The sequence below is a fragment of the Bolinopsis microptera genome, chromosome 1 (genome assembly GCF_026151205.1).
Source record: "Bolinopsis microptera isolate Bmic1 chromosome 1, MBARI_Bmic_1.0, whole genome shotgun sequence".
Lineage (NCBI taxonomy): Eukaryota > Metazoa > Ctenophora > Tentaculata > Lobata > Bolinopsidae > Bolinopsis > Bolinopsis microptera.
Window position 1 is genome coordinate 16,657,204 of NC_087072.1, and position 14,428 is coordinate 16,671,631.

Below are 14,428 nucleotides of genomic sequence, written 5' to 3' on the forward strand. Positions count from 1 at the left end.
CTTAGCTTGTCAAGCTTCCTTTCGTATTTTAGTATTTTTTGTAAGGCAGCCTCATGCTCTCGGAGCAGCTCGAAACTCTCTCTGCTCCACAGCTCTAGTTCGTCATCTTGTATGTCCGGAGTTGAACTTATCTTTAGATTTGAAACCTGATTCTGGAACCCAAGAAGGTCATGAGTTTGTCGTATTGTAGTTTTGAGAACTGCTTTTTCTTTTCGAACATCGTCTTTTACTTGATCAATCTTAGACAATATGCGACTCATGTCGATGTCATTTGATGTCTGTGGAGTCGGTTTATCAGGAGTCTTTGTATCAGCCGATATTTCAATGTTATTGCTTTCGTCTTGAATTGATGGCGCAGGGCTTCCTTTCCATTTAAAATTCATGAATGGACTCGACGATATCGAACTTTTTTCAGATTGCCTTGATACGGTTTTGGTTATCAGGCGTGTTCCCATTTTGGTTATCTCATCCAAAACAAACTCAACTCTTCCAAGTGTTTCTGATAATGGTTCACCGTCACTTTCACTGCCACTGCTGCACTTGGTTTCTATTCTACGTATCTCCTCGTCCAAAGCAGCATCATTGAACGTGCAGTTAGAGCTATTCGTTCGACAACCAACCAATAATCGGGGACTCCGCTGGGGACTCCGTTTTCCAGAAAGTCCATCATCAACTTCTCGATTGCATGATTGAAACTCACATATTGGTGATGCTGATTTGCTTCTGGAACCGCTTTTTATCCGACGGTTCTCGGAAAAATGGTACGACGGAGAAATCGATTTATTTCTAGAACCACTCCTCAATTGCATCCTCTCAGAATAATGATCGGAGACAGGAGAGGATTTCCTTGAGTGGGATAGTGGAGAAGATTTCCTGGAGGGAGACCTCTTGTGGACTAGTTCTGTGCTGTTGTACAGGGGGCTGAACACTCTGAAGTACTCATCGATAGACATCGAATGCTCTGAATTATCCTCAGCCATGGAATTTAGTTTCTTTACTGCCTCTTCTATCTCGTCATCTTTCTGAACCTGTAAGCTATGTTGGTAATGGGTAAGGACTTTATTGAAAGTTCTATCGTTTGGAATCTCTTCGTGGTTAAAATCGCCACTAGGAGTTGGGGATGCGACAACTTGATGGGGAATTAAGATTGGAGAACAGCTTTTAGCATAATCAGAGTCGATGAATTCTTCCACTTCAGGACTGGTTGATAATGTATTCCGAGTTAGTGGTTTTCCTTTTTGAGGCTGGTTACTACAATTTTGGGAAACAACTTTGGCAGTCACACTCAATAAACTTGGCGGAGTATTATCCAATCCAACCTCATCAGATGCACGTTCGTCAAGATCTTCAGATACACTTCCAGTATTTCTAGAGATAGCCTCTCTATTGGTGTATTCCTCACCAGAGTATATCGTGGTCAGCATAGAGTCTAAGAAAATACTGCTCTCTGCAGCTTCACTTGCGGGACTCTTTCTACTTGCACTCACTTGGAGCGAGTTTTCTGATGTCTTTACTGTCCCAATCGGGGGGCTAGAAGCTTTATTATCTCGTGATCGTGAAACAGGTGCACGGTCGGTATTGCTTGTAGAAGTGCACTCTTTTCTCTTCGTGGTGCTTTCATCTTCCTTGACATTCGTTTCTATAGATTGAACCTCTATTTTTCTAACATCATTTGGAGTCCTCATATCTGACACTAATTCCGAGCTGTAAGCCTTTTCTTTCTTTTCTCCAGACACGTGATCACATTGAAGGGACCAACATTTGCTGGACTGTTCTGAAACATCCTCCTCCTCGAAATCAGGTGTTTTACAGATCGAGACATCCTCCTCGTCTTCCACAACGTCTGGGCTTCCCGCGGGTCCTGTTTGGTCATATTCTGAGAAAGTAGGAGAGGTTTTACCCTTATCAACTGAGGCATAGAAGATCGGTATATCAGGTGAACAAACTCGAATAACACCCATGGCAATATTTTTCGCAGTTGCCTCATAATCGAAAACATCGTATGTCACTTTTATATTATCTGATTTTAGTTTTCTCTCTAACAGATGTTGATTGCCACGCTCATCTTTCGAATCAATTCGAGCAACCTCCCTGTCAGCTTCGGAGTCAAACGTTACAACAATGTTGTTGTTTGTAAGGCTGTTCTGCATATCTCTGAGCGTAAATTCTTCGATGTAACATTCATCTCCCACCCCAAATGTTTCACTTTCTGCTTCGGAATCTACTATGTTGGCAATATTTTTATTTTGACTTTTTTGAACCTCGTTGTAATTTAATTTTTGACAGTTGCTCATAGTGTTCGGAGATTTACTTTTCGTTTTGCGTGTACCGGAATCTGTTTTCGAGGTGATATGACTGTACCTGTTTTTCATTCTACTGCGTGGTTTCTCATCAGTTTCACCAGAGTGTTTCAAATTGTGTTCGGATGGGAGCGAATTTCTCCTTGGTTTGGACGACTCAAGTGGTTTCTTAGACTCATTGACAAATGATTGAGACTTAACGACCTTTTTGTTCGATCCTCCAACTTGGCCCTGATAAGTAAATGCATTAAATTCTGCACGACCCATGCCGAAAGGTTTTGGGTTTGATTTTCCTGCGACTGATTTCTTAAAAGGGCTCCCTCTCCTCATATCTGGCGAAGGACTTGATGGTTTGAGTGATTTAGTTTCGCCGAGGAGATTTTTTGAAATTCTTGGGGAATTTGATTGGTTGAATGATCTTGTTTCAGGTGTTCTTCTTAATAAGGGACTCGATGCTTTTAATGATTTTCTTTCCGTTTCCTTTTTGATCCTAGTAGTCGTTTTTAATAGTGAGGGACTTTTTGGTTTTGAACAACTTGTTCCAGTCAAAGTTTTTCTTGTAGAGATACTGGCCGAAGGGCTTGATGCCTTTATTGATTTCGATCTTATAGGTTTTTTATTTCTTGTAAGATTTTGATGACTTATAGAGTTTGCTTCGTTCGAGGGATTACTTGATGTTTCCATGGTTCTGATGGGAGGACTGGATGGTTTAAGTCTCTTTAAGTTTAGGTTAGTCTTGTTAGGACCTATACTAGGTTTCAAGTTGCGTGCCGTTTTGTCATCGAGCAATGCTGTTGGGGAAGTGATATTCTTAGGGGCGACATTCTGTTTAGACAGTTGCTTTAATCTCTTGTTACCTGTGGGCGCATGCTTTTCTTTCTGAACGCTGTCCAGTCGCCTCACTGCATCAGTAGATTTATATTCTTGTGCACAACTCTTTACTACCTCACAAATCAGTTGAGCAAAAGCTGTTGTTATTTTAGCAGGAACCGATAAGCTGAAACAAAGAAATAATCTGATGAGAACTTTTTATGATTAATCGAAAACGTGCAAACTGCATTTAATCCTATTCACGGTAAAAAACGTCCAAGATTTTGTTATTAAATTTCCTGACAAAAATTAGAATGAACATTTTCTTTTCATGTTTAGTTTAAATCTAACCAATACTTTGCGGAGAGGAACGGTTGATGGTTGAATTTGATGAGCTTTACAAAGTTTATGAAACTTTCGGTACTCATAGACAGTTGTCTTTTGAAGGTAAAATCAAGGGTTCGCCTAAATTCAGGAGGGCTAACTCTTCTAGCGTGGATGTATGAGTGTACCTGGGATTCGAAACTTGATCAAATAAATAATTTCAACATTGACCTACTCTTATTACTTGTAACATGGTGCATCATTCTTCATCGGGTAAACGCAGAAATAGTGACAGATTTAAAAAGCAGATAAAGTGTTGTTAACTTACCTCTTTGCAAAAGAAACTGCAAGGGTAACAGTGGTTGCAGTTGGTATCATTTGAGGGTTCTGGATACATATTTTCGTAGTCCCAGTTCTCCATAAGAACTTGTGAGGAGTAACGTTTCTTTTTTCTTTTAGAGAGTTTCTCGTTCTGCAGGAGTAGCTCTCCTTCGTCTTCCAAGGAGCACGTTGAATTAGTTGTATCATCATCGCCTCTTTGGTCACCTGGGCCGGAGAGGTACATAATATAGGATCTGGTAATAAGGTATCGAGTGTCATTAATATGTATACCTATTCTGTTAAACATACCCATTTGGCATTTATATAGTCTTTTAAATGAAAGTATCTTACTCATGGTCATATTAATAGCAATTTCGTAAGCTTTATCAATATTGATTAGGAGTTGGTATTCCACAATGTCCAGCATTGACTCCGATAGAGTTGAGTTGAAAATAGCATGCACTTCCTTTGAGAAGAAACTGCACGTAAAGCAGTTATTGCATTGGCTGCACCAATCTGCAAATATAAACGGTAGTTAAAATAAACTACTTGTAACTTAAAGTTAAAGTGATAATTGCAGTTCAATTTTAAAATCTTTACCCCGCCAAATCGTACATCATGTTGGCAATAAAAATGACAAAAGTATTACTATTTCATCGTTTGCTACTTACCATTATTGATAATGGATTCTTCAATGTGTAGACTTGCTGAATCCTTTACACATTCGCCCTGGTCCAAATAAGAGGCGAGAATGTAAGCAACCCTAGTAGAAGAAATGTCAAAAAGCGAAATAAATTTTGATCCAAACTTTATGTTAAGATTGGTAGTTGCCACACACAATCCTATACCACAATACAATTGCAGTCCTCAAATTTGGAGCAACCACTTGGCTATATATGGTCTTCCAAAGATAACCTCCAGATGTCTGTAATTACAAAACTAAGATACACGAGCTATTTCGTCACCTAGAGTGGAGTTCTTTGTTCCCCGGATACCCATCCTCAGTTAAATTGTCCATGTCAAGAAGTAGGACTTAACAGTAACACATCACAAACAAACAGCAGACAACATTATGTAGACTATTTGTGTGAGCTCAGCATTATGGGAGATTAGCTTTCTTAGCTCGTCTAGATTATGCTTGGTGGAGACTTTTATGTGCAAGTCAGATGGCTTTTTGTGTCACTTAATCATAGATTTAATATATCGAGAGGTCGATTAATCAGGAGCGACAGTAGATATAAAATAGGTAAAGTTCTCATCACTTAATTGAATCATGAGTCAACTTATAGATCCCCGCTGCGTTTAATTGCTGTGACTAAGCTGAGTACGTTCACTTTCAGTGTTAAATTCTTAAATTTTTAACGGTTTCCCAGGGTTACGATATAACCAACAATTTATTTGTAAATTTTCAGAACTGTTCAGAACAAAGATCATATGTTTATTGCTTCTTGTCTCTACTGTCCGCGATATGGAGTGGATTAGCGCTAGAGAAGTCAATTGCAATCCCGATCAAAATATTTAATCCCGGGATTCGGGAATCCCGACCAAAAAATCCCAGGATTCCTGAAAACCGGGAAAACAATCGGGATTCCCGAAAATTTCTTGATCGTATGTAATGAAAGAGTGTGATCTAACACAAGGGTAACTTAGCTAACTATTTTTTTTATAACACACCTTTTACAGTTAAGATGAATAAAACGATTATATTAAAATTTCAGTAAAAAAGATTATACAAATAAATAAACAAATAAAAATACTAAATCTGTTTATAAAAGAGTTACTGGGCAGCGCTGAGCCTGTCATTCCGCTGAATCTCTATTACATTAATTATAATATTATAACCTGGGGTCCCCAGCTAGGTAAAGTCCGATAGTTTCTCTGCGTCATAACATATGAGTAAGCTCTGTTGATATTCTGTACGAGCAGCTAGGCTCAGATGGTTTGATCATGTGGTGAGGATGCTGGAAGCGATGCTATCTTCTGAACTGGATCTCAAAACATGACAGTACAAGGTCTAGAGGCTGGTCTCACAAGAACTGGTTATCATGTGTCCTAAATTTAGCTTCCCTTGCGGGAAATATTTGCAAATTATCAGCCCTCAGTCTCATCACAGGGGGACTATTATATAATTATATATAGTGCAAAGAAACTGCTGTTGACTGCTGCTTGTACAATTGTTTTCTAGGGAGTGTGATCTTTTTCACAATACTAAATTTGTCATACCTTTTTGGAATAATTAACAATTAATTAATTTCGCCTATAGGTGCAGTGCTATATATATTTGATGATGCGCGGCTTTTGGAGCTTATTCAGTAAGTCTAAAAGTCGCGTAATTTGACGAAATTCGTTGATTTTTGTTTTATTATTCTGTCATATTTCAAATTCCTGATATGGAATCATGCTGAAAATTTGTAAAGACCTTCCAAGGGGACTGTCAACAGTGTCCGAGTTGATATAGTGATAAAAATGGGGCAAAAGACGTTGCTTTGAGCTGTAACATAATGTTTGATAATATTATTATTAATTGAATTAGAATATGCCTCAAATTTTTCGGATAGCTTCCTTGTCACTTGTAAGTCTATCAGTAAGCTTCCCAATTTTTATTGAAATTGGATTGAGGGAAAGTTAATCAATGTGAATTTGTTTGAATAAATTTGTGCTGGCCGAAATTAGCGCTTAAAAAAAACATTTTACAGTCGGCACGCGCGCGGCGGCTCACTATCAATGGCGCACTACCTATTGCCACCATCAAGACCAAAATAACCATCCAGTTTGTTGACTGGTGTCCTACTGGATTCAAGGTTTGTATCAACTACCAGCCACCAACAATTGTTCCCGGAAGTGATCTTGCCAAGGTATAGAGGGCTGTGTGCATGTTGTCCAACACCACCGCTATCGCTGGGGCTTGGGCTCGTCTTGACCACAAGTTCGATTTTATGTATGCCAAGAGAGCCTTCATCCATTGGTTCAGTAAATTATTTAATGAGGATTACATTTTTGAGACCAGAAATTTTGTTTATAATCTAATTCGTGAAAGATTTCCTAAAAGTAAGCTATGACTTAGTATCCATATTCCGTGCACACTTTGAAACCATTAATTTATCTACGATATTATTTTTTGTTTGGTTGAATAACTTTCATTTAACTGATTGGGATCTGACACATGTAATTTTGTAATGATCTTTCTAATTTCTAATTTCTAATTTCTAATTTCTAATTTCTAATTTCTAATTTCTAATTTCTAATTTCTAATTTCTAATTTCTATAATTTCTAATTTCTAATTTCTAATTTATAATTTCTAATTTCTAATTTTCTAATTTCTAATTTTCTAATTTCTAATTTCTATGGTTGATTCAAATCAATTGATATCATTCTTTACCAATAATCATGATACCAGTCTTTTACTTTGCTTCTAATCAATTAATTATCATTCGATATTTTTCCTCCAGTTGGAAACTCTGATCTTTTGTGTCGGTTAATTTGGTGACGGTTCAGATTGGTCCATGGCTCAGTGGTTGATGATTTGGTGTAAGCTATAGCTGTGATGGAGACACTCATCTCATAACAATACATAACAATTTAACTCGGTCCAAATAAAAAAGGCTTCGTTCACGTTCCTAGTCCTGACACAAGAGTCATGGATCGGGGAAAAAATTTATATTACAATAAATATAATAAGTATTCTGAATAAACATATAATGAATATCAATAATTACCAATTCGCAGTCTCTTTCTTTTATTCTTTTATTAAAACATTAAAAGTTGTCTAAAATATTAAAATTTTAAATATCAAAAGTTTAATTATAGATTATAAATTTATAGATTCGTCCGGGTTTTTGAGTTATTATTTTTTTCTATCACATCCCGATAAAACACCATGTTAAGATAGTTTTTTGTACCGTAGAACCATTCCAGTCCAAAACAATTTTAAATTCTCATATTTACAGCAAACAGCTGAGAACGACGAGGAAAATTGAGCTGACTTTCAGGGCTGCTGCAGCAGAGTAGTTCTGGTTGTCTCCCTGTTCACTTTCATCATCTTCTTCACTTTCATCTATTTCTGAAAAGGAAATAAAATTTAATAAAAGATACCTTCATTCTGGAAAGATATCGGCATGATCTATTCTATATGGCTTTGACTAATTATTGCAAGACCACGAACAGACACAAATCTTATATTTATATTTAGAAACTATAAAAAAGTAATTACAACTATTCGATTATCCTAGTTCGCTTGACTCCCGTACGTTAAACTGTTCATTTGTTCTTCAATGTTAAAAAATTTAATTAAATGGGTAAGATAAAATCGAATGCAACCGACAAAATACTGGCACTGCAAAATTATTCATCATCCTGATGGACGATTCTTCTATTCATAGGTGGAGCCTGATATTATTAAGTTTTTAGGACACAGTAGAAAATAGGTATCATATTCTGAGTGTGCGACAAAGTTTACCAAATCTTGCCTTATAACCGTCGAATCCCTGCTCTTTAACCAATGATGTTTTATGATTGTTAGATTGATCTAATTAGTAATCTACTACATTTCAGAATAAGGAATACTATACTGTTAACTATAGGCAGCTATAGTTAACAGATTCACAAAAATTCAAACTTGTAGTTGTAACTTGTAACATTATGATAGTGCATAACAACAATAAAGTTTCTGTGTTGAGAACTTCTGAACATGCTTGGTTAATATGTTTGTATGTGTACCAATAATCTCAACTTCCAATGAACATGTCCATTAATAAAAATAGAAAGTCCTGGCTACCCGGCAGTTTTGCACGAAACTACCGACAATCCCCCTTCCACCCGTCGATGAACATCATAACTTATTTGGTATATCTACTCGACTGAAAAATTGTCTTTGGCGAGTATGATGATCCTGTGTCCAGTGTCAGATGTAGCGATGCCATTATGTTATAGTATTATGTTGCAAACAGTAAATTAAATAATTAAGAATAACCAAGAAACACGTTCTAGTTTTGTACAGGAACTGAATGATTGAACTTTCTAAACTAAATTCACTGGATCCTATGATAAGTTTAATTTTGTTTTAACAGTAGGATGTAACAAGTTATCTTAGATATAAAGTTAAAATACTGATATCTGGATATTATCCGGTTGGAAGAGACAAGGACAAGTGAAACAAGGAAGTTAGGAGTAAGGGCAAATTTTCGGCGTCAACGCCATCTTCAGGCTAAAATTGTTATAAATGTTAGTATATAATAAATGCTTCTATACTAGTTAAAATGCTAAATTAAAATTACACACACTGAATACAGGTTACATCAAATGGTATTGTACATTACATTGAAAATAGTGATGTACACACGTTTTACACTCTGTCCAAGTACATAATATCTACTGAACAGCAGGGTCGTGTGCTATTTGTTTAAATTTTTCTTTGAATATGTTGTAAAAGAAATCCCTTAAGCTTCTCGCACTCTTCTTTGTTATTGATACTAGGTTTAAATAAATTAATGTAGTAAGCTTCTGTCACTTTACGTTTAATGGTGCTATATAAGTTAATTTCTAAAATATCGAAGGAAATATCTGGTTCTATGTTATCGTGAAACTCTGAATAATGAGCAGCCAACGCATTATCAGGATAGGTTAAAGGCCTGTTGACTGCTCTTCGATGCTCTGAAAATCTATCGTGTGCTGTTCTACTCGTTTCCCCTATATATAGCTCTTGACATAATTTACACGTAACTTTGTATATGACACATTTTGGTTTGCAGTCGTGATTTGTTGTGATGAGTGGACATATGATACAGTTTGGTATGGTGCAGTGTGGTTTGTCGTGTGGTCGTGATGAACATAAGATCTCTGAGAGTTTCTTACCTGGTGTGAATATGAATTTGACCGGTAAGTTGTGTGAGAGGGCAAATTGAGTGACTTCTTTGGAAAATGGCTCGTTGATGAATGGTAGAGTGCATGTTACGTGGTCGGTATCTTGTATGTTTGATGATGAAGGGTTATGCCGTGTTGTAGGTGAGAGAGGGTGAAGTCGTCCTGTTTTGTTTATACGTCGTGGGTCTTGGTAACCGTTGTTGACCAACAAGTTGTCTACTATCTTCATGGACTCTTCTTTATACTCTGGTGTTGATGAGCAAAAAGCAGCCGTTTTGTAGAAGTTCTTGATGGTTGCTACTTTAGTTCCCTCATTGTGGTGGCTGTTGGCGTGCAGTGTGATATTCTTTTTCTGCTTCTTTCTGTAGAATTTGTGGTGTAGTGTTCCCTGTTCGTCGATCTTTATCTGGGTGTCGAGGAATGGGGTGAAATCCTGACGGCTTTCCGGATAGTCAATTTCCCATTTGAGCAACTGGTCTGGGTCCTCGTTTGAGATGGACTCCACTATCCTCAGAGCTTCTTCTTTGGAGCTGGCTAGACTCCCGGCATCATCCACGTATCTCCGGTAGAATGAGACGTGTAAATCAGTGTAAATCGATCTTCTCTCGAACATATATACTCGTACTATCGCTCCTATTGGTGATGGTTGGCACCCCATGAAGAGACCAATTTTCTGGAGGTAGAGTCTTGAGTGATATGTAAAGTATGAGTTGGTGAAGACGAATTCAAGGATCTTGACATCCACAAGATCCTTGAATTCGTCTTCACCAACTCATACTTTACATATCACTCAAGACTATACCTCCAGAAAATTGGTCTCTTCATGGGGTGCCAACCATCACCAATAGGAGCGATAGTACGAGTATATATGTTCGAGAGAAGATCGATTTACACTGATTTACACGTCTCATTCTACCGGAGATACGTGGATGATGCCGGGAGTCTAGCCAGCTCCAAAGAAGAAGCTCTGAGGATAGTGGAGTCCATCTCAAACGAGGACCCAGACCAGTTGCTCAAATGGGAAATTGACTATCCGGAAAGCCGTCAGGATTTCACCCCATTCCTCGACACCCAGATAAAGATCGACGAACAGGGAACACTACACCACAAATTCTACAGAAAGAAGCAGAAAAAGAATATCACACTGCACGCCAACAGCCACCACAATGAGGGAACTAAAGTAGCAACCATCAAGAACTTCTACAAAACGGCTGCTTTTTGCTCATCAACACCAGAGTATAAAGAAGAGTCCATGAAGATAGTAGACAACTTGTTGGTCAACAACGGTTACCAAGACCCACGACGTATAAACAAAACAGGACGACTTCACCCTCTCTCACCTACAACACGTCATAACCCTTCATCATCAAACATACAAGATACCGACCACGTAACATGCACTCTACCATTCATCAACGAGCCATTTTCCAAAGAAGTCACTCAATTTGCCCTCTCACACAACTTACCGGTCAAATTCATATTCACACCAGGTAAGAAACTCTCAGAGATCTTATGTTCATCACGACCACACGACAAACCACACTGCACCATACCAAACTGTATCATATGTCCACTCATCACAACAAATCACGACTGCAAACCAAAATGTGTCATATACAAAGTTACGTGTAAATTATGTCAAGAGCTATATATAGGGGAAACGAGTAGAACAGCACACGATAGATTTTCAGAGCATCGAAGAGCAGTCAACAGGCCTTTAACCTATCCTGATAATGCGTTGGCTGCTCATTATTCAGAGTTTCACGATAACATAGAACCAGATATTTCCTTCGATATTTTAGAAATTAACTTATATAGCACCATTAAACGTAAAGTGACAGAAGCTTACTACATTAATTTATTTAAACCTAGTATCAATAACAAAGAAGAGTGCGAGAAGCTTAAGGGATTTCTTTTACAACATATTCAAAGACAAATTTAAACAAATAGCACACGACCCTGCTGTTCAGTAGATATTATGTACTTGGACAGAGTGTAAAACGTGTGTACATCACTATTTTCAATGTAATGTACAATACCATTTGATGTAACCTGTATTCAGTGTGTGTAATTTTAATTTAGCATTTTAACTAGTATAGAAGCATTTATTATATACTAACATTTATAACAATTTTAGCCTGAAGATGGCGTTGACGCCGAAAATTTGCCCTTACTCCTAACTTCCTTGTTTCACTTGTCCTTGTCTCTTCCAACCGGATAATATCCAGATATCAGTATTTCAATCATGAGACTAATAAACAGCGAACTACTCCGTTATTTGATAAAGTTAAAACAGCAGAGCATCATTTATGGGCAGTTATAAATACCCACCAAGTCCTGAGAAACCGCATCAGAACATCTAAATTAATCCATGATAACTGTCGTAGTAATTTATGCATTGTGTTTTACCCATTATAATTTTTGTTATTTTATTAACAGACCCGATTTCAGCGCTTATGTTTTTTTAAAATGAGGATATGATCAATAAAACATTTAACAGAGCTACTGTTTTATTAACAGACCCGATCTCGTTAAAACAAATAAAACCTGATTGAATTACCTGGACAGCTTTGGGTGTTGCAACTCTGAGACTCCGAAGATGTTCCCGAACAACTAGCACCTCCGTGTGCAGGAGAAGGATTTGTATTTTGTACAAGTTCTGCTTCTTGTTTGTGTTCCCGATCCGCAAGTCTTTGAGCAAGAAGACCATGAGCCGTATGAAGTCCAACCTCCGTTTACTGAATAGAATATTTGGGTTAATAAATCACAATATCTTTCTAACAGTGACTGTAGTGTTTCAGCTAAACAATTTGAATGAAAACTTTACTTAGAAAAGAAACAAACCGTTGATAACACAGCGAGGACGCGACTATTTTCACAAGCGTTGATAAAATCACTCTGTGAATTCTGAAATGATAAATAAATGTTAAACGCAATATTAACTTTAACAGCTTGATGATTTTAATGTACAGCTCTACCATTAATATATTATTATAATATAATATACGTAAAATGACAACACAAGCTTTTAACGTATAGAAGTAGAGCCAACGTTTTGAAACAAATGTACAAACCTAGGATTGGCCAGCTAAGATTTTCCGTTATAAGTGTGAACGGTGAGTCATCTTTTATGTTCAGTACATCACTTGTAACCACTCTCCTCACCATCGGAATACTGTTATTTAGAGTTGTCACAATCTCCAATGCCTCCTGTGACATCTGTTAAATAGAATAACATTATAGTAAATAGAGAAGGGATGGGTTTACACTTTACAAAATAAGGAGGGGGAGGGGGTGGGGGAGTTTACAACATAGTTATATTTCAAGATTTATAGTTTTTGTTTTACTTTGAAAAAACTTACACTCAGCTTAGCCTCTTTGATAGAGATATATTGCTCTCTAGTAAATGTTAGGGTTGGTTTTTGAGGTATCTCTATGCTCATTATCAAAACCCTCTCCTTGTCCTTTACCTTCTCGTAGCTGAGCTTCCCTAGGAATAACTTGTGTGAGCTTAAATTTGTGTTATTGCTATATTAATTGTGAAAGTTGTCGGCACTTGTATGCTTGCAAAATTATATTCTTAAACGTTTCATTATCTAATGATATTTACCCCCAGTTTTCAGAACCATAGAGTTTAATAAGGCCGAGGGGTGGGTGCTACCAGGGTTTTTATCCCCTTTTTTCTCCACCGCAGAGGTGTATGGAATGAGGCATTGTTTACCTCCATCCTCACCCTCTTCTTGGTAAAATTTTATCAATCTTATCGCCACATCCTTATACATTGTACCTCTCTATACTTGGTTTTTTTGTACCTGTAATAAAGTGCTGTGTTAAGTTAACTTCTCAATTCCCTACATATTATCAAACAGTATTTTTATTTAAGTTAAATTAATTTTAAAGATATTAAAATTCAAGATAAAACTCAACACAATGAAAGCGAGTGAAATATAATTTGTTGTTTAGATTATAAAATCACCTCTTCCAACACCTCTTCATCTAACCCCGCCAAATACCCTCTAGTGTAACCCATGTCTCCCATTTTTTGATACAACATAGGGGGAGGGGGGGGGGTTTACAGCATAGTTATATTTCAAGATTTATAGTATTTTTTACTTTGAAAAAAACTTACGCTTAATTTTAAGAGATATATTCTTCTCTAGTAAAACTAAAGGTTAACGATGGCTTTGAGGTAGTTTGATTGTCATTATTATGACTCTTTCCTGCTCCTTCACCTTCTCGTAGCTGAGTTTACCTAAGAATAAGTTGCGTGAGCTTAAATGTGTGTTATTGCTATATAGAGATAATATAGAGAATTATCATTCTATCGACTTTTTACAGTTAATCAATCATTATTCTATTGACTTTTTACAGTTAATGCTCCAATGTTATCATTGTTCCAAATCCGCACGAGCCGCGATTTCCTTTAATTGGCCTTGATACCGCCCTTATCCCGAAATACTAGGTATCGACCCGAAAGCATCTCAAAGAGATTTTTACAAAATGTGATTGATGTAATTAATCGAAACGTTTTACAATTCGTAAGCCGTTATAAAAAACCACCCATATAATGAATGGGAAATGGGAGCGACCGATTTCATTCTCGGTATCATTATGCATTTGCAGACGGTCATTCAAATTGATATCATTTCCTTTTGTTTGGGAAAGAGAGACATTGAAAGCGGTCCACTCTTATCTACCCAATTATGGGTTTTGGTCAAATTAATATACATAAAAAAATATTTCTGATAATAAGACTTTGAAATATGTTTATGATTACCTCTATGTTCTTTAATTTATCACCGTATATAGTTCA

At 36.9% G+C, this 14,428-nt stretch overlaps 1 long non-coding RNA gene across 1 annotated transcript; it reads right to left on the reverse strand.

Moving 5' to 3' along the window:
• Positions 1 to 12,181: 12,181 nt before the first annotated feature.
• Positions 12,182 to 12,828, reverse strand: LOC134820203 (uncharacterized). The gene is made up of 3 exons (XR_010160853.1): positions 12,690 to 12,828; positions 12,460 to 12,522; positions 12,182 to 12,353 (listed from the first exon to the last, which is right to left on the reverse strand). It is a non-coding gene; the product is annotated as an uncharacterized LOC134820203 (long non-coding RNA).
• Between the last annotated feature and the right edge of the window lie 1,600 nt (positions 12,829 to 14,428).